At 41.7% G+C, this 23,886-nt stretch overlaps 1 long non-coding RNA gene and 1 pseudogene across 1 annotated transcript; both read left to right on the forward strand.

The window, feature by feature from the left end:
* The first annotated feature begins 13,206 nt into the window (after window positions 1-13,206).
* LOC137241099 (uncharacterized) lies at window positions 13,207-14,164 on the forward strand. The gene is made up of 3 exons (XR_010949908.1): window positions 13,207-13,316; window positions 13,387-13,742; window positions 13,802-14,164. It is a non-coding gene; the product is annotated as an uncharacterized lncRNA (long non-coding RNA).
* Window positions 14,165-14,732: 568 nt separating this feature from the next.
* Window positions 14,733-15,406, forward strand: LOC137239813 (cytosolic Fe-S cluster assembly factor Nubp2 homolog; annotated as a pseudogene).
* Window positions 15,407-23,886: the final 8,480 nt, after the last annotated feature.

The following is a 23,886-nucleotide window of genomic DNA, read 5'->3' on the forward strand; positions in this document are numbered from 1 at the left end:
TTTTTTGGTCATATTTTTAGTGCAGAAGTTATAAACCCAGATCCAACTAAATTAGAGGCAATTATGAATATGCCAACACCAAAATGCGTGAAAGATTTCCAACGCTTTTTAGGACTAGTAAATTATTTTCGATCATTTATCCCTAACTTATATGAAAAACAAGTAAGGAAGGTTAAGTTCGGGTGTAACCGAACATTACATACTCAGTTGAGAGCTATGGTGACAACATAAGGGAAAATAACCATGTAGGAAAATGAACCGAAGGTAATCCTGGAATGTGTTTGTATGACATGTGTATCAAATGAAAGGTATTAAAGAGTATTTTATAGGGGAGTTGGCCATAGTTCTATAGGTGGACGCCATTTAGGGATATCGTCATAAAGGTGGATCAGGGTTGACTCTAGAATTTGTTTGTACGATATGGGTATCAAATGAAAGGTGTTAATGAGTATTTTAAAAGGGAGTGATCCTTAGTTCCATAGCTGGAAGCCGTTTCGCGATATCGCCATAAAGGTGGACCAGGGGTGACCCTAGAATTTGTTTGTACGATATGGGTATCAAATGAAAGGGGTTAATGGTCATTTTAAAAGGGAGTGGGCCTTAGTTCTATAGGTGTACGCCTTTTCGAGATACCGCCATAAAGGTGGACCAGGGGTGACTCTAGAATGCGTTTGTACAATATGGGTATCAAACGAAAGGTGTTAATGAGTATTTCAAAAGGGCGTGGGGTTTAGTTCTATAGGTATCGCCATTAAGGTGGACCAGGGGTGACTCTAGAATGTGTTTGTACGATATGGCTATCAAATGAAACGTATTAATGAGTCTTTTTAAAAGGGAGGGGGCCTTAGTTCTATAGCTGGTCGACTTTTCGAGATATCACCATAAAGGTGGACCAGGGGTGACTCTAGAATATGTTTGTACGATACGGGTATCAAATGAAAGGTGTTAATGAATATTTTAAAAGGGCGTGGGGCTTAGTTCTATAGGTGGACGCCTTTTCGATATATCGCCATAAAGGTGGACCAGAGGTGACTCTAGACTTTGTTTGTACGATATGGCTATCAAATGAAACGTGTTAATGAGTCTTTTTAAAAGGGAGGGGGCCTTAGTTCTATTGGTGGTCGACTTTTCGAGATATCGCCATAAAGGTGGACCAGGGGTGACTCTAGAATATGTTTGTACGATATGGGTATCAAATGAAAGGTGTTAATGAATATTTTAAAATGGCGTGGGGCTTAGTTCTATAGGTGGACGCCTTTTCGATATATGGCCATTAAGGTGGACCAGGGGTGACTCTAGAATGGGTTTGTACGATACGGGTATCAAGTTAAAAGTATTAATGAGGGTTTTAAAAGGGAGTGTTGGTAGTTGTATAGGTGGTCGCCTTTTCGAGATATCGGCATAAAGGTAGACCAGGGGTGACTCTAGAATTTGTTTGTACGATATGGGTATCAAATAAAAGTTGTTAATGATTATTTTAAAAGGGAGTGATCCTTAGTTTCATAGGTGGACGCCGTTTCGAGATATCGCCATAAAGGTGGACCAGGAGTGACCCTAGAATTTGTTTGTACGATATGGGTATCAAATGAAAGGGGTTAATGAGCATTTTAAAAGGGAGTGGGCCTTAGTTCTATAGGTGGACGCCTTTTCGAGATATCTCCATAAAGGTGGACCAGGGGTTACTCTAGACTTTGTTTGTACGATATGGCTATCAAATGAAACGTGTTAATGCATATTTTAAAAGGGCGTGGGGCTTAGTTCTATAGGTGGACGCCTTTTCGATATATCGCCATAAAGGTGGACCAGGGGTGACTCTAGAATGGGTTTGTACGATACGGGTATCAAATTAAAGGTATTAATGAGGCTTTTAAAAGGGAGTGGTGGTAGTTGTATATGTGAACATCAGAACATCATCTGTTGGATACCGCTAATTTATTTATATATATAATACCACGAACGGTATTCCTGCCAAGATTTCAAGGGTTTTTTATTTCGCCCTGCAAAACTTTTTCATTTCATTATACTTAATATGGTAGGTGCCACACACATTTTACAAAATTCTTTTCTAAAGTTATATTTTGCGTCAATAAACCAATCCAAATACCATGTTTCATCCCTTTTTTCGTATTTGGTATAGAATTATGGCATTTTTTTCGTTTTTGGTAATTTTCGATATCGAAAAAGTGGCCGTGGTCATAGTCGGATTTCGTCCATTTTTTATACCAATACAAAGTGAGTTCAGATAAGTACGTGAACTGAGTTTAGTAAAGATATATCGATTTTTGCTCAAGTTATCGTGTTAACGGCCGAGCGGAAGGACAGACGGCCGACTGTGTATAAAAACTGGGCGTGGCTTCAGCCGATTTCGCCCTTTTTCACGGAAATAAGTTATTGTGGCACATGGTTTCCACCTCACAAAATTTTTTTTGCGCTATATACCAATATATTACAGGTAATTCATATTTTATAAAATATACCGACATAAATATATTTTTCTAATATAGTTTTTATTTTTTAGTTTATGTTATTTTTTTTTTTACTACTTTCTAGCTCCTTATATTTAATTTTTTCTAATATTCTTTTAATTTCACTTATTTTATATCAGTTCATCATATTATTTATTTAGCTTCCTATCACACGTTTTTTTCTAGGCATGCTTTTCCTTCCATATATTGCCCCGCTATATACATATTGTGACGAATATTAGTAACATTATGTGATACTCACATCACTAATCTGATACTAAATAAATAAAGCCACAACAACAATAAAGCAAGCTGCCACACTTGTATGTACGTAAACAAATTAATCATCATGTACACACCTACATACAAGCAGCAGAGAGATGCTCACAAACGCATGTCATCATCAGCTACTACTTCGCTCACATATACACACGCATATGGTTACACACTACAAATACAAGCGCGTATGGCTGATGACCAGGTGAGGATTCTAAAAGAGGAATATGAAATGTGGTCTTATACAAATAAAACAGGCGAATATAGATGCAGAACATTACCTTAAAACAAGCTTAGATAAAGAGTACCAAAATTTATTTGAAGGTCTCGGTCACATAAATAGAAAGCCAATACATTTAAAAATAAATGAGATCATTAGGCCAGTTACAGATGCACCTCGTAAAATTCCGTAAATGTTGCAAGACAGATTAAGAAAAGAGTTATTAAAAATGGAGACTGCTGAAGTTATTGAGAAGGTCACAGAACCAACAGACTGGATAAATTCAATAGTTGTTGGAAAAACCAAATAAATCATTGCGCGTGTGTCTTGACCCAACAAATCTAAATAAAACATTAAAACGAGAGCACTATCCACTAAATGATTAGGAGTTTAGTAAATCCAAACTAATGGGTGCTAAGTACTTTTCTACCCCAGATGCAAGTAACGGCTTTTGGATGCTAAAACTAGACGAACCAAGCTCTTACCTGTGTACATTTCAAACGCCATTCGGAAGATATTGGTTTAAAAGAATGCCGTATGGTGTTAATGTGGCACCTGAAATTTTCCACCGGGAAATGTCAGAAATTTTTTCTGACTGTGACGTCATAACTTATATAGACGACATACATATACATGTGTGTGGTAAAACAGTGAAGGAGCATAACAAAAAGTTACAAATGGTTTTAGAGTATAAGTTAGCAAACAAAAATTAAACGAAAATAAATGTCACATCGGTTTAGGTCAAGTCAAATTTTTTGTAAGTTAGCAAACAAAATTTAAACGAAAATAAATGTCACATCGGTTTAGCTGAAGTCAAATTTTTTGGTCATATTTTTAGTGCAGAAGTTATAAACCCAGATCCAACTAAATTAGAGGCAATTATGAATATGCCAACACCAAAATGCGTGAAAGATTTCCAACGCTTTTTAGGACTAGTAAATTATTTTCGATCATTTATCCCTAACTTATATGAAAAACAAGTAAGGAAGGTTAAGTTCGGGTGTAACCGAACATTACATACTCAGTTGAGAGCTATGGTGACAACATAAGGGAAAATAACCATGTAGGAAAATGAACCGAAGGTAATCCTGGAATGTGTTTGTATGACATGTGTATCAAATGAAAGGTATTAAAGAGTATTTTATAGGGGAGTTGGCCATAGTTCTATAGGTGGACGCCATTTAGGAATATCGTCATAAAGGTGGATCAGGGTTGACTCTAGAATTTGTTTGTACGATATGGGTATCAAATGAAAGGTGTTAATGAGTATTTTAAAAGGGAGTGATCTTTAGTTCCATAGCTGGAAGCCGTTTCGCGATATCGCCATAAAGGTGGACCAGGGGTGACCCTAGAATTTGTTTGTACGATATGGGTATCAAATGAAAGGGGTTAATGGTCATTTTAAAAGGGAGTGGGCCTTAGTTCTATAGGTGTACGCCTTTTCGAGATACCGCCATAAAAGTGGACCAGGGGTGACTCTAGAATGCGTTTGTACAATATGGGTATCAAACGAAAGGTGTTAATGAGTATTTCAAAAGGGCGTGGGGTTTAGTTCTATAGGTATCGCCATTAAGGTGGACCAGGGGTGACTCTAGAATGTGTTTGTACGATATGGCTATCAAATGAAACGTATTAATGAGTCTTTTTAAAAGGGAGGGGGCCTTAGTTCTATAGCTGGTCGACTTTTCGAGATATCACCATAAAGGTGGACCAGGGGTGACTCTAGAATATGTTTGTACGATACGGGTATCAAATGAAAGGTGTTAATGAATATTTTAAAAGGGCGTGGGGCTTAGTTCTATAGGTGGACGCCTTTTCGATATATCGCCATAAAGGTGGACCAGAGGTGACTCTAGACTTTGTTTGTACGATATGGCTATCAAATGAAACGTGTTAATGAGTCTTTTTAAAAGGGAGGGGGCCTTAGTTCTATTGGTGGTCGACTTTTCGAGATATCGCCATAAAGGTGGACCAGGGGTGACTCTTGAATATGTTTGTATGATATGGGTATCAAATGAAAGGTGTTAATGAATATTTTAAAATGGCGTGGGGCTTAGTTCTATAGGTGGACGCCTTTTCGATATATGGCCATTAAGGTGGACCAGGGGTGACTCTAGAATGGGTTTGTACGATACGGGTATCAAGTTAAAAGTATTAATGAGGGTTTTAAAAGGGAGTGTTGGTAGTTGTATAGGTGGTCGCCTTTTCGAGATATCGGCATAAAGGTAGACCAGGGGTGACTCTAGAATTTGTTTGTACGATATGGGTATCAAATAAAAGTTGTTAATGATTATTTTAAAAGGGAGTGATCCTTAGTTTCATAGGTGGACGCCGTTTCGAGATATCGCCATAAAGGTGGACCAGGAGTGACCCTAGAATTTGTTTGTACGATATGGGTATCAAATGAAAGGGGTTAATGAGCATTTTAAAAGGGAGTGGGCCTTAGTTCTATAGGTGGACGCCTTTTCGAGATATCTCCATAAAGGTGGACCAGGGGTTACTCTAGACTTTGTTTGTACGATATGGCTATCAAATGAAACGTGTTAATGCATATTTTAAAAGGGCGTGGGGCTTAGTTCTATAGGTGGACGCCTTTTCGATATATCGCCATAAAGGTGGACCAGGGGTGACTCTAGAATGGGTTTGTACGATACGGGTATCAAATTAAAGGTATTAATGAGGCTTTTAAAAGGGAGTGGTGGTAGTTGTATATGTGAACATCAGAACATCATCTGTTGGATACCGCTAATTTATTTATATATATAATACCACGAACGGTATTCCTGCCAATATTTCAAGGGTTTTTTATTTCGCCCTGCAAAACTTTTTCATTTCATTATACTTAATATGGTAGGTGCCACACACATTTTACAAAATTCTTTTCTAAAGTTATATTTTGCGTCAATAAACCAATCCAAATACCATGTTTCATCCCTTTTTTCGTATTTGGTATAGAATTATGGCATTTTTTTCGTTTTTGGTAATTTTCGATATCGAAAAAGTGGCCGTGGTCATAGTCGGATTTCGTTCATTTTTTATACCAATACAAAGTGAGTTCAGATAAGTACGTGAACTGAGTTTAGTAAAGATATATCGATTTTTGCTCAAGTTATCGTGTTAACGGCCGAGCGGAAGGACAGACGGCCGACTGTGTATAAAAACTGGACGTGGCTTCAGCCGATTTCGCCCTTTTTCACGGAAATAAGTTATTGTGGCACATGGTTTCCACCTCACAAAATTTTTTTTGCGCTATATACCAATATATTACAGGTAATTCATATTTTATAAAATATACCGACATAAATATATTTTTCTAATATAGTTTTTATTTTTTAGTTTATGTTATTTTTTTTTTTACTACTTTCTAGCTCCTTATATTTAATTTTTTCTAATATTCTTTTAATTCCACTTATTTTATATCAGTTCATCATATTATTTATTTAGCTTCCTATCACACGTTTTTTTCTAGGCATGCTTTTCCTTCCATATATTGCCCCGCTATATACATATTGTGACGAATATTAGTAACATTATGTGATACTCACATCACTAATCTGATACTAAATAAATAAAGCCACAACAACAATAAAGCAAGCTGCCACACTTGTATGTACGTAAACAAATTAATCATCATGTACACACCTACATACAAGCAGCAGAGAGATGCTCACAAACGCATGTCATCATCAGCTACTACTTCGCTCACATATACACACGCATATGGTTACACACTACAAATACAAGCGCGTATGGCTGATGACCAGGTGAGGATTCTAAAAGAGGAATATGAAATGTGGTCTTATACAAATAAAACAGGCGAATATAGATACAGAACATTACCTTAAAACAAGCTTAGATAAAGAGTACCAAAATTTATTTGAAGGTCTCGGTCACATAAATAGAAAGCCAATACATTTAAAAATAAATGAGATCATTAGGCCAGTTACAGATGCACCTCGTAAAATTCCGTAAATGTTGCAAGACAGATTAAGAAAAGAGTTATTAAAAATGGAGACTGCTGAAGTTATTGAGAAGGTCACAGAACCAACAGACTGGATAAATTCAATAGTTGTTGGAAAAACCAAATAAATCATTGCGCGTGTGTCTTGACCCAACAAATCTAAATAAAACATTAAAACGAGAGCACTATCCACTAAATGATTAGGAGTTTAGTAAATCCAAACTAATGGGTGCTAAGTACTTTTCTACCCTAGATGCAAGTAACGGCTTTTGGATGCTAAAACTAGACGAACCAAGCTCTTACCTGTGTACATTTCAAACGCCATTCGGAAGATATTGGTTTAAAAGAATGCCGTATGGTGTTAATGTGGCACCTGAAATTTTCCACCGGGAAATGTCAGAAATTTTTTCTGACTGTGACGTCATAACTTATATAGACGACATACATATACATGTGTGTGGTAAAACAGTGAAGGAGCATAACAAAAAGTTACAAATGGTTTTAGAGTATAAGTTAGCAAACAAAAATTAAACGAAAATAAATGTCACATCGGTTTAGGTCAAGTCAAATTTTTTGTAAGTTAGCAAACAAAATTTAAACGAAAATAAATGTCACATCGGTTTAGCTGAAGTCAAATTTTTTGGTCATATTTTTAGTGCAGAAGTTATAAACCCAGATCCAACTAAATTAGAGGCAATTATGAATATGCCAACACCAAAATGCGTGAAAGATTTCCAACGCTTTTTAGGACTAGTAAATTATTTTCGATCATTTATCCCTAACTTATATGAAAAACAAGTAAGGAAGGTTAAGTTCGGGTGTAACCGAACATTACATACTCAGTTGAGAGCTATGGTGACAACATAAGGGAAAATAACCATGTAGGAAAATGAACCGAAGGTAATCCTGGAATGTGTTTGTATGACATGTGTATCAAATGAAAGGTATTAAAGAGTATTTTATAGGGGAGTTGGCCATAGTTCTATAGGTGGACGCCATTTAGGGATATCGTCATAAAGGTGGATCAGGGTTGACTCTAGAATTTGTTTGTACGATATGGGTATCAAATGAAAGGTGTTAATGAGTATTTTAAAAGGGAGTGATCCTTAGTTCCATAGCTGGAAGCCGTTTCGCGATATCGCCATAAAGGTGGACCAGGGGTGACCCTAGAATTTGTTTGTACGATATGGGTATCAAATGAAAGGGATTAATGGTCATTTTAAAAGGGAGTGGGCCTTAGTTCTATAGGTGTACGCCTTTTCGAGATACCGCCACAAAGGTGGACCAGGGGTGACTCTAGAATGCGTTTGTACAATATGGGTATCAAACGAAAGGTGTTAATGAGTATTTCAAAAGGGCGTGGGGTTTAGTTCTATAGGTATCGCCATTAAGGTGGACCAGGGGTGACTCTAGAATGTGTTTGTACGATATGGCTATCAAATGAAACGTATTAATGAGTCTTTTTAAAAGGGAGGGGGCCTTAGTTCTATAGCTGGTCGACTTTTCGAGATATCGCCATAAAGGTGGACCAGGGGTGACTCTACAATATGTTTGTACGATACGGGTATCAAATGAAAGGTGTTAATGAATATTTTAAAAGGGCGTGGGGCTTAGTTCTATAGGTGGACGCCTTTTCGATATATCGCCATAAAGGTGGACCAGAGGTGACTCTAGACTTTGTTTGTACGATATGGCTATCAAATGAGACGTGTTAATGAGTCTTTTTAAAAGGGAGGGGGCCTTAGTTCTACTGGTGGCCGACTTTTCGAGATATCGCCATAAAGGTGGACCAGGGGTGACTCTAGAATATGTTTGTACGATATGGGTATCAAATGAAAGGTGTTAATGAATATTTTAAAATGGCGTGGGGCTTAGTTCTATAGGCGGACGCCTTTTCGATATATCGCCATTAAGGTGGACCAGGGGTGACTCTAGAATGGGTTTGTACGATACGGGTATCAAGTTAAAGGTATTAATGAGGGTTTTAAAAGGGAGTGTTGGTAGTTGTATAGGTGGTCGCCTTTTCGAGATATCGGCATAAAGGTGTACCAGGGGTGACTCTAGATTTGTTTGTACGATATGGGTATCAAATAAAAGTTGTTAATGAGTATTTTAAAAGGGAGTGATCCTTAGTTTCATAGGTGGACGCCGTTTCGAGATATCGCCATAAAGGTGGACCAGGAGTGACCCTAGAATTTGTTTGTACGATATGGGTATCAAATGAAAGGGGTTAATGAGCATTTTAAAAGGGAGTGGGCCTTAGTTCTATAGGTGGACGCCTTTTCGAGATATCGCCATAAAGGTGGACCAGGGGTTACTTTAGACTTTGTTTGTACGATATGGCTATCAAATGAAACGTGTTAATGCATATTTTAAAAGGGCGTGGGTCTTAGTTCTATAGGTGGACGCCTTTTCGATATATCTCCATAAAGGTGGACCAGGGGTGACTCTAGAATGGGTCTGTACGATACGGGTATCAAATTAAAGGTATTAATGAGGCTTTTAAAAGGAGTGGTGGTAGTTGTATATGTGAACATCATCTGTTGGATACCGCTAATTTATTTATATATATAATACCACGAACGGTATTCCTGCCAAGATTTCAAGGGTTTTTTATTTCGCCCTGCAAAACTTTTTCATTTCATTATGTTTGCGGGGGGAATGTGGCACCCGTGTCGTAGGGCGCGATCGCACGCAAATATAAGAAATAAAAAGAGAAGAATTAATACCGAGTAGTTACAATTTATTTATAAAAGATAAATATTTCACAATATTTGTTCATGCAAGTGAAGCACTCACAGACTTCCTGTTCGTCAGGAAAGCTAATTATTTCACAGTATACTCGCAATTCAAAGCGTACAATTCTAATGTTATTAATCCAAATGCGCATGGATGAGCGCGATAAAGCTTCAGAAAAAGTTATATTGATTAAAGAGCAAAATTAATGAAATCGACAACTCACTCCTGGTAAATTCACATTTATGGAAACTATTAATTTGCGAATATTAATTACAATGACAAAATCGCAACTTGGTAAAAATTAAAAATGTCGAAAATGGTTGGTTTATACTACTCACCTGGGGCTAGCTGCTGGCTCGTGAACGTTCCAAAATAGAAAGAAAGTTTAAAAAACGAAAAAGGTCCGCACCACCTGCCGATAGCTAACTTTCGTCGAGTTTTCCCCTTTAAAGTTAGCGCTCGGCAGGGGTGGGCCGTTACCGGTAAATACTAAAATTGCCAAAAGTGTACATTAGGGTGGTAGCGAATATTTAGGCTGGTGGCCTAAACATGCCGGCCCCCTTGCGGCGAGCAACTCGAAAGAGCAAAGAAGGAAACTGATGAGTACGCCAGCAACCGACCCGAGGCGTGATAACTTAGATAAATTAAATAACTTAAAATAAATTAAAATTCCAATGGGATCTCCTGTGAACTCCCGGTCATCACTAATGCAGCCTCTCTTGGCGGAGCTGTGAATAAAAAGGGAAAAGTTAGTATGCATGTACGTGGGGTTGCTTGGTTTTGATGCACCTGGTTAATTGGATGTAATATGTATTATGTATTATATGAAGGCTGGATGTCGCTGTAGACGCGTAAGAACGCTGCCAGACCGTTATGGCTGGAACGCTCCTGAAACGACCAGTCCGAAGATCGTCGGCTGCGTGAGGATCCCATTGACCGTTACTGGGGCTGTGCCACTAACCATAATGGTGGCGTACACGTCGGCCCCGAGTGTTAAGAGGACCGGCGCAGATCGATAGAAAGTCGGGTCTTCGAGTCTCATAAATTGGAAGGGTGCCGTGACCGAGGAGTCAATCGTCGCGGTTGGGTTGAGACGCGTATGCCGTGATACCACCGTTGCCTGAGTCGTGACTCGATTCATTACTCCGTATTTCCCGCGCAACACTAGTGTGCACTTCGTAGTTCTGGCCGTATTAAGCCGTTCGAGTTGGAGGTCGTTGGCCAGGTGCGCGTCTATCACGGACGTCGGCGCGCAGGGATCAATGAGTGCGCGCACCAGATGGAGGCGCCCCCCTGCCTCTATCCGTATGATCGCTGTAGGAGCAATAGCAATAAATGCTCGGGTGATCGTCATCGCGTCATGGGTTTCCCGTAAGCGCCCTGTCCTGAAGCCGGCGGGGTGCGCCTGATGTGGAACGATAGTGGTGGTGGTACCCTTCTTGTATGGTTGATACGGGGCCGCTCTGCCAGTAGAGAGTCCGGTCGAGCGGAACGGACGCGGCTCCGCGCCGCCCCGGCGCCCACTGGCATTGCGGTGCGATGGGCGGAAAGGACGCGTCTCCGCGCCATCCCCGTGTTCCATGTGTCGCTGATTATTTTTCTGCTTCTCATGCTGAAGCAGCGGTCGGAAGGATCGTGCTTCTCCACTGGTCGTTGGGGCGATGGCTAAGGCGGCTGCACTTCGCGTGAACTCTTCCATCTCCTTCTCCTCCTCTTCTACCTGTTGGGCCCACGATCGTGTGTCCTCGGTGATGTTGATCGATAGCACCTCGTCGCTTTCGTCGTCGTCGCGCTCCCCGCAAGGGATCGGGCGTGGCCGTGCTTGCTCGTCCTCCATGTGAAGCGTAGTGTGGTGTGGTTCACGGCAGCGGTGGCAGCGGTCGTTGCTAGGGCATATCTCTAACCGATGGAACGGCGATAGGCAATTGGGGCAGTGCCGGTGTATAAGGACGGCCCGGAGGCGTTCTTCTGCCGACATTCCCCGGTACAGCGGGCATAGTCGCATGCCGTGGTTCTTCTGGCACAACCGGCAGGAGACGGTGAAGGAGTCAACGCGTTGCTCCGTCTTGTTGCGTTTGACCGAGAAACCCGTCATTCTGGAACGGGAACTTGTTATTATTTGGTTTGCATTTTAAGGGGGGTTGGGTGGCGTATGGGCGGAGAGTAGAGGCTTAATTGATCGAGCTTGTGGTTGGCGTACTCGGGATAAAGGGTTGTGTGGAACGAATAATCTTATTAAGTTATTCGGTCGATGTAATGATGGTTTGGAATTGGTTGAAACCACTGTTATATTTAATATAATTTTATTGAGATACGCCTAGAGGTATCTTTAATGTTGGTAAATATCCTCATCATAACGAAATTCTGATATTGAAAGCAGTCCCTTTTGGTGTTTGCCTAATACAGGCAATATGCGGTAATATACGCTACATTTGTGTAGCAGATGGTATCACGAGTTACCCGTGTATTTTCACGGCTCCTTGTAGTTGCCCTACAACAATTTGGTCACAAAACTCACCCACGCCGATACAAATGTGGCTGTGAATATAACCTATGAATCCCGGTAAAATGACTAGTCAAATGACGTCGTGCATACAAATGTGCGACAAATGTAAAGAGGCCTTTCCTCGCTGTCTGGGAACACTCTTTGTGTTGATTTGGGCCATGTTGTGTGAGAATCACAAATTGTGGTGTGTTTGTTGATTCCAACACAACCCTGGCGGGAGTAGCCTACGCTAACGAGTGTGGCAATTTGTAGAGCTGTCAGCTGTTCACTCTTCCAATCGTTGGAATGAGACCGCTGTGCGGTGCTGCCCATTGCAATGTATTGATGCATAATGGTCATGTCATGAAGTATTTAGGGACAGCTTGCGTCTGAGTCCTGACGCGACATTAAATTTATAGTCTGTTCTAAAGGGTTTAATTTCTCCCCTGTTTGTAGCATCGAAAGCATAGATGACACTACTTTATTCCTGCTGGGATTTCAAGCTAGAGGAATTGTCGAAACGTTAAAACACCAAAACAATTGCTCTCACGAAAGCGATGGCACTATTCCCCCAAAATTCGCGAGTTAGACCTGTTTTTGTGTAAGTTTTACTTTTTATTTTTGCATTAACATTTTGAATCAGGAAGAACAATGCAACGAACACGCGAAAATTATTTCGGTCCCGAGTGGTTCACCCTCTTCACAAGAAGGATGACTTTGATAGTGTTCTAATGCACCAAATTTCCAAACTAAAAGAAAGTGTTTATTTGTCAGAAGAAACCTATCGAAAATACGAACTGACTCGTTTGTTTTCAATGAACTAGGCTGTTTTATTTGTCAGAAGAAACCTATCGAAATACAAACTGACTCGTTTGTTTTCAATGAACTAGGCTGTATTTTTCGTGTTTCGTATTTCGTTAGTTTTGTTCGGGTACTAACACTGGAGTTTTTTGAATCCCACGGATCCGACTTGTTATCCCCTGGGATCGCGCGCAATGTGTTTAAGGTGTAAGAAAAGACAAGAGCAAATGTCATCGAGTGGCAACCGTGTTTGGGTCGTTCACAATGGCACTCATTCATGGATATATACTATTTCATTCACAATGACACTCCTTCATGGATACATACTATCTCGGAAATAAATTGACGAATTGGCAGAGCGTGGTTCCGGTAAGAATGTTGATTATTCTTATTACCGATTTACTAATTTGATTTCTCTTCTTTTTATTTCTATTTCAAGGTACCTGTTGGGGAATATCTACAATTTCCCTGGGGGATCGGTCAAAAATGACCGACGCTCACTTAGTGGTGACAGATGAACTCCTTTATTTGCTAAGTCCTGTAGCATCTATCATCCAAACCAGCGGATTCAGCCGAAGCGCGGCCATTGAGTGTAAAAAACAAGGGACAAGTATTTCCTCCAAATACTTTTCTAGTTGGTCACGCCGTTGTTTGAGAACTGCTGGACTCTTGTTGCCATCAGCTCTTCAGTACGCAAGCTCAGCTACTAACTTTCATGTAGCGGCCAAAATCTTTAGAGCGTCGCTCCCCTAACCATCCGACTTGGTGTACGCGTACAACATGCGTGCCAATCTGGTAATTGATTTCGAGCCCCATATAGTGGTGTTTTTACCTAACCCTTTCATCCGTTTTAGATGGGCTAACACTTTACAACTTGAATTGCGGAGCATGTCCTGAATACGCAGCCGGTGCCAGTGGTACTGCTGGTGACTTGCGCAATGGCCGAGGGGGCTTCCATCAACCTCGTCGAAAGCGCATCCAATTCGGAATATGGTACGCTACAAGGGGGGTGCGATGACACTTTGCCGAGACAACTGTAGGAAGGTCAATATGTGGCCATTACTGCCGATTATCGCTCTATATCCTACGGATCTTCTACAGGTATTTATGCCACAAAACATTTTACACGCATGAGTGAAATTTGGTGTACATTAGAAATGTGGTATGCATGATATATGGCCGATTTCCAAATAAGTGTAGTAATAATGTAGTTCTAATGCAAGGAAAACACGACGCCTATTTAGGCCAATGAATAAAAAACTGATTTATTAAATAAATTAACCGGTGCAGTGCTAGTCCCCCCTATGCGGCCGAGATAACAAAGGGAAGCCTTCAGTCTAAATTAGACGATCTCAACCGGCTAAACCTTCCTATTGGCTTTTTGAAAGGACATATGTTAGCCATCCGTCATATTGAGATTAGTCCTAATGACATTTAGGCGTTTCCCTTTGTTCTCTGGGTGCTTATTAAATGGTATGGTTGAGGGAAAAGGGAGCTTTCAACATTCTTTATTTAACCTTTCAGTTTTTACTCCCAACCAGATCTAATTTGTTCACTTGCATGCGTTGGTATGAGGTTATAGCCAATCATACAAGGTAGTCTGCATCCTTTAATAGACTCTGTTGGTGCAGGACTCAATCGACTGTCATTTGCGATAGGTGGTGTGGTGGGAAGAGGCTGCATCACTGGTATGATTGACTGTGATGACACCATAAGCGCTAGAGTATGTGTACGGGCATGTGCCTGGCAACCCTCAACATTGCCTAAGAAAGAGAATAATAACAAATGCACGAAAATGGTTTGGTTTACAACGAAAAAAAATGGTGTGATTTAACAAATTACACAGATGAACACAAACCGCTTGCCATCGTGGCTAGTGGCTTCCCGTTAAGGCTCGCAATGATCCAGTTATGTGGTCCAAAAAATTATGATGGTTTAACAAGGTCCCACCGATGTAATGTGGGATGGATCGGATTACTTGATTATTGAGACGGTCCTTCGTCAGATGAACATGTTGCTGTTATGGAATGTATGCGTGATGTGAAGTGTGAAGGTGCAATCCTGTCTACGACGCCACAAGGGGTTGCCTTTTCGGCTGTACGTGCGGGGTTAACATTTTGTCGGAGGACAGGTCTGCATGTTATGGATATTATGGAAAATATGGGTTGTTTGTCCACACTGCAGTGATTGCCCTAATATATTCGCATCTAACAGCGACGTTGAGTTAGCCAAAATTGCGAATGTCGCCCATTTGGGTACGTGACCAATTGAGCCGCGTCCAAATGGTTTAGTTGATTCTGGGTCAACTCCAATGCCGGATTCAAATACAGCACGTTTGGAAGTCACTAGTTACCCAGATAACAAGTAAAGAGTCTACATCCAGGCTAACGAGGAATCAAGCGTCAATTGATTCACTTTTATTTGAATTCTGGATTAAGGAACCGCTGCATTTTGACTAATACATTACGAAGCAATATACAAACTTTTAGGATATATGTAATACCAGCATGCCATCGTATTACTCCATGATCTTAAATGTTTCAGTGTGTTGACGGCGTGTCTCAGATCCCCTTTGGGAGCGTAGAGAGGCTGTTATCCAGACCCATGAGTTACTAAGATTATGTCCAATGTTGTCTTGGGCTTAATAAGCTTTCGTTTCGTAAGCGTTTCTTTACATGTTTAGAATGGTAGTTTAAAAATAACCTTGTTGTGCAATCCGTAAGCTTAAAGGGAGTTTTAATTGTGCAATCTTTTTTCACTTATCAGTTGGATTGGTTATTAAAGACCACAAAATGAGGCAATATGAGTGTCAGTGTTCCTCTTGGTTTTCCCTACAAATTGGCCGGACGGGACCTACATCTTTTATACCGACTCCGAACGGCATATGCAGGGCAGATGAATTTTCACTGAGAGCTTTTTCATGGCAGAAGTACACCCGGAGCGCTTGCCAAACACTGCCGAGGGGCGACCCCGCTTAGAAAAATTGTCTTCTAATTGAAAAACTTTATTTCTAAAATGTCGAGGTTGCTTGCTGGGGTGTGAACCCAGGGCATTCGGTGTGGTAAGCGGAGCACGCTATCATCACACCACGGTGGTCGCGCGTTTTAGCGCGTCGTTTTTAATCGTCGGAGCGGGCATCTGTCTGACTAAATAGTAGGATCTCGTACGATGGAACAAAGGAGATAACCACTGAACCATATGAATACTTCGATGATCGAAAACTGAATATAGTTTTCAATCATTTTTGGAGTCGTATGCGAATCGAATATGTTTACGTTAGATGGTCACCAATTTTTTAGTCATTTTCCATTCAGCTTTCTGAATCTTCCCTTATTATCTTGATTGACTGATTAATGAATATTCTACGTGTTAAAGTTTTACATCTCATCGGAGAATTTATTTGGTCTGAGATATGAATCAGGAATGATTATTTAAGCATAATCACATTTAAGATAAATTTTTTTTTTTTTTTCGAAAATAAATTAACTTTTGAACCGAAAATACCTTTGAATCTGACCGTTTTTAATCATCCTGGGGCATGATGTTTGAATGTTTTGAGTCGCTGGATATTCTGGTGGTGATATGATTTTTTTTTTTTTTTTTTTGGGGGGGTATGCGGTGACAGATAGTTTATCTGGTTTAGGCTTCTGTTGGCTTCGTTCGTGGTGAACGAGAGCTGGGTTAGGGGATTGGTTGGCCTCGTTCGGGGTGAACGAGAGCGGGGTTACGGGGTTTGTTAGAGCGGTTGGGAGTTACAAGTCTCCCTCACCCTCACTGGAGGGTGGCAGTAGGACCAATTTCGTGATTGGTCTGGTGGTTTGTCCCCTTGCCGTATCAAGTTCGACGACTCGAACTCGGTTATCGGGGCCATAATGGAGGTTGGCTATCCGACCTAGTCTCCATTCGTTGGGGGGCAGATTGTCCTCTTTAATGACGACTAAGTCCCCCTGTTTGAGATTCGATTGTGGATGCTTCCACTTAACGCGCTTCTGCAGTTCGGTGAGATACTCCGTTTTCCACCGCTTGCAGAAGGTTTGATGCAACGCCTTAAGTTTTTCCCATCGATTGACGAGCGAAGCGCGATTCTCGCTGACGTCAATCTCGGGTGGCGCTAGTAGGTGGCCCCCGACTAGGAAGTGCCCGGGGGTAAGTGGCTCCAGGTTGGACGGGTCATTTGAAGACGGGCTTAGGGGTCGGGAGTTGAGACAGGATTCAATCCTGCACAGGAGGGTGCTAAACTCCTCTAGAGTAAATTTATGATCCGATGCGATCTTTTTGAAATGAGTTTTGAAACTCTTGACTCCCGCTTCCCACAGCCCGCCCATGTGAGGAGCAGCGGCTGGTATGAAATGCCATGTCAGGGTTTGGTGGGCGTACTTCGAGAGGGTTTGGTCGCGCGCATCAACGAGGAATGCCTTGAACTCCGAGCGGAGAGCCCTCGACGCACCGACAAAGTTCGTCCCGTTGTCGGAGTAGAGGTTTTTCGGGCATCCTCGTCTGGAGACAAACCGACTAAATGCTGCTAGAAACGCGGCGGTGCTGAGGTCGCTAGTCGCCTCTAAGTGGATCGCCTTAGTTGCAAAACAGACGAATAGGCAGACGTAACCCTTTGACATGCGGCATCCTCGTCCGCTGTAAGACTTGATGTCAAAAGGCCCTGCGAAATCCACCCCGGTGTTGGTAAATGCCCTGCTAAAGGTAGTGCGTTCCGCAGGGAGGGTTCCCATGAGTTGCGTCGGGGAACGTTTGCGGAATAGCGTACAGGCCTTGCAGTTGTGTATGATGGATCGGATCATGTTTTTGACCCGAGGTATCCAATACTGCGTGCGTAGGAGCCGCAGCATTAGTTGGTTTCCGCCATGTATGGAAATGGTGTGGACAAACTGGACCAGGAGACGGGTGAGTCGGCAGGCGTAAGGGAGGATTATCGGGTGACGCTCGTCGACGGGAACGTCCCTGGATGCGTTGAGGCGACCCCCCACCCGAAGGACATTCTCTTCGTCGATAAAGGGGTTTAGAGAGAGAATCTCGCTTTTGGTCGCGATGGGTTTCCTAGTTCTCAGAGAGCTTATTTCTTCGGCATAGTGGTTGGTTTGGGATATCCTTATGAGGCGGCTAGTCGTAGCCTTGATTTCGTCGGGCGAGATCTGGTGAGACTCTGCTTTAAAGGACATTTTAGTTTTTGGACGTGTTCTATTCGAGAATCGTATAATGTAGGAGATTACCCGCAACGCTCTTGATAGATCGGAAAACCGATCAAGAATATCCTCGCTATTGTTGATGTTCGTTGCTACATGCACTTGTACTCGTTTTTCTTCGATGTTTGTGTGGTACTCCTGTTCGCCTTGAGATGGCCATTTTGCTTTGCCTTCTTGCAGCCAAGAAGGTCCCTGCCACCACAAAGAGTTGTCGACTAGGTCCGTGGCTGGAAGTCCTCTGCTGGCTAAGTCCGCTGGATTGGATGCGGACTCGACATGATGCCATGCTTTAGTTCCTACCTTCTCGACGATTTTCGTTACCCTGTGAGCTACAAATGTTGACCAGGAACACGGTGGTTTTCGAATCCATGCGAGGACGATGGTCGAATCTGTCCATAGGTGCATGTTAAATGTGCCTAAGTTCAGGTTCTCCATCACAGTTTCCAAAGTTTCTGCCAGCAAGACGGCACCGCATAACTCCAATCGTGGTAATGAAATTGTTTTTACTGGTGCCACCCTCGTTTTTGCCATGAGTAGACTAACGTATGTCCTGTCGTTGATCTTAGCTCGTACGTAAACCGTAGCCGCGTCGGCTTTTTCGGACGCGTCACAGAAGCCGTGAATCTCTATATCGTTGGTTGGGGTGAAGTGCACCCACCGAGGTATACGAATCCGGTTAATGGCGGGGTACTCCTGCATGAAGGTTTGCCACCGATCTAGAGTGATTGTGGATACCGGTTCATCCCAATCCGTCCCCTCCAGCCAAATGTTCTGCATTAATATCTTAGCTACGATGATAACTGGAGCAAGCCAGCCTAAAGGGTCGAAGAGTTTGGCGATGGCAGATAGGATCGCCCTTTTTGTTAAGATGTCCTGGTTTTCGATTGGTTTAGCTGTAAAATAGAAATAGTCGGAATGCGCGTTCCAACGGATGCCTAGGGTTTTTACCATGCTCGCGTCCTCGAATTCCAGAAAGTCTTCCGTAAGCCTGTGAGGTTTGGGTATGCCCTGTAGTATCCTACTGCAATTAGATGTCCACTTTCGCAGAGGGAATCCTGCTGACTTTAATGCAGCTGTGATTTCATCGCGGGCCGTGATTGCTGCCTCGATGCTATGTCCCCCTGCAAGGACGTCATCGACGTACATACTGTTTCGCAAGATGTGCGCTGCGGTTGGCAGAGACGCCTCGACGTCATCAGAAAGTTGATGTAGGGTTCTGATCGCTAGATAGGGGGCACAATTTACCCCAAAGGTTACCGTGTTGAGTTCAAACACGCTGACAGGGTCCTCTGCGTTGAGTCGAAAAACCATTTGCGGAGGAGTTAGTAACTATTTCACAGTGCGGTTGCACAGCCGGTGATTTGGAGCGTATGGCTGGTGTTATTGCCAATAAATTGGGTGTCCAAATGGGTACCAAACCGGTCACTGCCGTTACCATTTTGCGCGTCTTCTATGCTCTCTTCCGCAATTTAGCCAAAGAGGTGTGCGACGAATTCTATGAATTCTTTTTGCGTATGATCAAATTGGAAGATTTAGAAAATCGTTTGGAAAATTTGCTATGTGATGTAAAAACAACTGTTGTAACACCATCCACTTTGGCATTAATATTGATTTGCCTACATATGGATTTCCATATTAAGGCATCATACAAACGTGAACGACCTGAATTGAAACCCGTGTTCGAGTATATACTCTTTTTGCAACAATATTTGCGGATTCCCGATCGTGTATTCAGTTGTGTTTTTACCATTGTTGCTGACATTTTATCTCATTACAATGGTCAAAATAAGCAACCGTATAAGCAACGTTTAGTTTGGAAATTATCGAGTCGTACTATGAAAGTTTTACGTCCAACTAATCGTTTTTCTACCGATCTACCCACCATCGATGAGGGTCAAGTGAATATTATGGATGATGGATGCCGTTCTAGAACCGAAAGTATCAGCTCTGAGGAGGAAGAAGATTGGCCAACATCTCCAATTATTCCAATTTTCGAACAGTGTTAATACAGAACATACGCAAAACAGCAGTGTGCAGTCAATACATCAGATTTTTGCGTACAAACTCAACAAATAACTGCAGGATGATAATTATTTGCCAGTTAAGACGGTCAAAGTATAGAGGCAAGAAGCAAAATGAAAAAATGTGAAAAGCAAAAAAATTTGCTATAAAGAGATAAAAAGGTATTGTGTAGAAGTAGAAACAAATTTTGTATTATGAAACGTAAAGGAAAATTGAAGTTGTGAAACGTCAACGACAACAACATATCCTGCATGACACAATAACAAAACTTTCGTTCTCGTTAAAAAAAAAAAAATCAATGAAAAAGCGAAATCGTCAACGTAAGCAACTGGAACAGCGTACATTTAATTTTTTTTTTGTCATCTAAACAATAACACTCAACTCTCCACTGCGATGTGTGTATATTTTGCTATGCATCATAATAACGAAAGATTTAGAATTTGTTTGATTTTTCTTTATCTTTAAAAATAATGTATATGTATGCTTGTATGTACGTAAGTTAAGCGTAAGAAGAAGGTATTGGGTTTGATTTTCCTTTACCCAAATTTGCCTGTACATCTTCTCAATGTCGCTATTGAAGACGTACTTGTAGAATCTCCATCGGAGGAGCAGTATTGTTAAGTCGGATTGCAGTACTGGGCCGGTGTGTAGAACATCGTTCAGGCTTATGCCATTGGATGTCGGGCACGACGCGTTGAATACGACCCTTACTTTAGTCGTTGTGCTTTCTTCTTTGAAAACCGCATGATGCGGTAAGAAATAGCAATCAGTTGATTGTGGTGGTACTACGGTGTGCACCTTAGTCATGTGCCCTAACGTGACATATTCTGTCAGTACCCTATTGTATTCCATCTGTAGGGCCGGGGTCTTGGCTAGGCGCGTCTCGTTCCGATAGAACTGAGAGCAGACGCTCTTGAGAGATGGGCCCAAACAGACGGTTTTTGGGAAGCTTTGTTTGAATGGAAGGCCGACAGTATATCTTCCATCTGAATTCCTTTCCGTTGTGTTTTTATATAGTGCCTCGCAATAGGCATTATCTTCGGTCAGGGCCTTTTTTGTAGGTACGTTTTCAAGTTCCCAGAAAGCGGCTAGCTGCTTGTCTAGGCTAATTTCATTGAAAAAGGATACTCGTGTATTGGTTGGGTGAGGTGCATCTGCACGACCGGTTAAAATCCAACCGAAGACGGTTTCTTGGGCGAGAAGCGTATTTAGGACGTTCTTCCGTATACCGTTTAGTATGATCTGGGGATAAATATCGCCTCCAAGTATGAGGTCGACTGGTTCATTAATGAAGAACCTCTTATCCGCCAGAATCAGATCAGGGAATGCTTGCCGAGTCGTTGCGCTCACTTGGCAAGTCGGAAGGTCCCCTGTTAATTGAGGCAGGACTAGGGCCACTGTATGGATGCTTACTAAGGGGTCTGTAAGCGAACCTAAGTTAATTGAGCATGATTCCTTTACCTGTGCAGATGGTGTATTATTTATTCCTGACACCTGCACATGCAAACGTTTGGACGGAAGGTTTATTCGCTTCTTTAGTCTTTCAGTTATGAAAGAGCATTCGGACCCAGAGTCTATCAGCGCTCTGGCGGAAAATTTCACCCCGTTGTACATTATGTGAACCCGCGCTGTTCCTAATAACACCCCTTTAGTGGTGTTAGCATGACACGAAGAGACGTTATTAGTATTATCTTGTCTTTTTTCAGACTCCATCCTTGCCCTAGCCTGCTGTGAGGTTGAAGGTGAATTGTCGGTGGCGTTTTGAGTCCACCTTTGAGGAGTTGTCTTTGGTTGTGCTGTCGGAAGATGGAGCAAGGTGTTGTGCCTTGCGTGGCACGTGCTGCAATTGAATTGGCTAGTGCATCGTGTCACGGTGTGTCCACCCGACAGACAATTCAGACAATAACTATTGTTTTTGATAAATTCGATTTTGCCTGACGTGGACAACCTACGGAATTTTTGGCAATTTCGTAATTTGTGCTCCGTACTGTTGCACATCTTACATGCCGACTTTGGTACGCTTGCTTGGTAAACCCCAAGTTTCGTAGAATTCGAACTCTGACTTTTGGGTGTTTTTGTTGTTTTATTACCCCTCAGATCAGAAACCGTCTCCAATGTCTGGAAGCGATTGGACAGGAATTTGTCCATATCCTCCCATTTCGGAATATCTGTTTTCCGTTCTACGGTCTGTTCCCAAAGAGCCAGTGTAGATTCAGGGAGTTTTGTGGAGCATAAGTAAGTTATAATTGCGTCCCAATTTGTGATGTCAATATTATGACATTGTAGCGCAGAAATGCAATTGTTGATCTCACGTTGCAATTTTTTAATTGATGTTCCACACTCCTGCTCGACTGCCGTCAGATTAAATAAAAGTTTTAATTGTGTGTTGACGAGGATACGTTTATTTTCGTACCTGTCGCTTAGATTCTTCCAGGCGGTTGCAAAACCCTCGTTTGTTAATGAGCACCTGCCCACTATTTCTTTTGCCTCCCCTTGCGTTTTTTGCTTCAAATAGTATAATTTCTCGACATCTTTCAGATCGGTATTGTGGATGTATATCGCCGTGAACATATCTCGAAAAGCTGGCCAGGAGAGGTAGTCGCCTTTAAATACATCGGTGTCACAAGGCGGCAGCCGCATTTTATGTCCACGGCGCGAGGAGTCTTCCTCCTTTGCTTCATCTTTCGCCGGCTGTGGGGTGATAGCTTCGGCTTCAGCCGCCACAGCAGACATGCATTGCAGGTAGCATGCAAAGCAACTTTTATTTTTCTTTCTTAATGAGCTGAGCTCGTCTTTGGACAGTTCAGAATTGCCGAGAAGACTTTCATATGTGGACTTGGTCTTCTTCCATAGTGCCCTTAGCTCCTCTTGCAGTAGTGCAAGGGTGTGCTTGTTCCGGGATTCGGCCGGGGTGGAGTTGAACTCTTGTTCAAACTCCACTATGGAATCAGCCAATCTAATATAAGTCTCCATTGATTTTATTAATTTGAATATTTTGTCTCTTTGAAGGTGTCGAGCTCGGAGGTAAACGACTTAGTGGCTTTGGTGTCAATGCAACCACAACAAAAAATTATAAGAGTGTTTTCGTTTTTGCTGTGATTGCGCTGTATAAGTAAAAGCTTTAGGAACACACGAATTCTGATTGAATGTGTTAACACAGATAGCAATCTTATGTGAATAGTGCTAAGCAAAAATTTAATCAAATGTAAATTATGCCGTGTATGTAATGTGGCCGGTGATATGAACCACTTATAGAAATCCTTACGAGGATTGTGCAAGCCACAGATAGAAATCCTGACGAGGATTTAATGTGTATGCAGTGATATGGAAATAAACACAAATAGAAATCCTGACGAGGATTTAGTGTGTATAAAATGATATAAATGTAGTGATATGCAGCACAGATAGAAATCCTGAGGTTCTAGTCGGTGCAAAGTGATATTAAGCACGGATAGAAGTCCTGAAAGGATTTAATGTGTCTACAGTGATATGCAATGCAGAGAAGAGAATCGTCTGCAAATATTTAATGTGTCTTAACAGGTGTGTTGGACACAGATAGAAATATTTTGAAAACTTAGCGTGTTTAAAAAAAAATTAAAAACGCAGATGGTAATCCCAATGTGGATATAGTGTAAAAATGTGAACCACAAATAAAAAATCCCAATGAGGATTTAATGTGAAACACAGATAGAAAATCCCAATGAGGATTTAATGTGAAA

Source organism: Eurosta solidaginis, chromosome 1, assembly GCF_040869045.1.
Source record: "Eurosta solidaginis isolate ZX-2024a chromosome 1, ASM4086904v1, whole genome shotgun sequence".
NCBI classification, from domain to species: domain Eukaryota; kingdom Metazoa; phylum Arthropoda; class Insecta; order Diptera; family Tephritidae; genus Eurosta; species Eurosta solidaginis.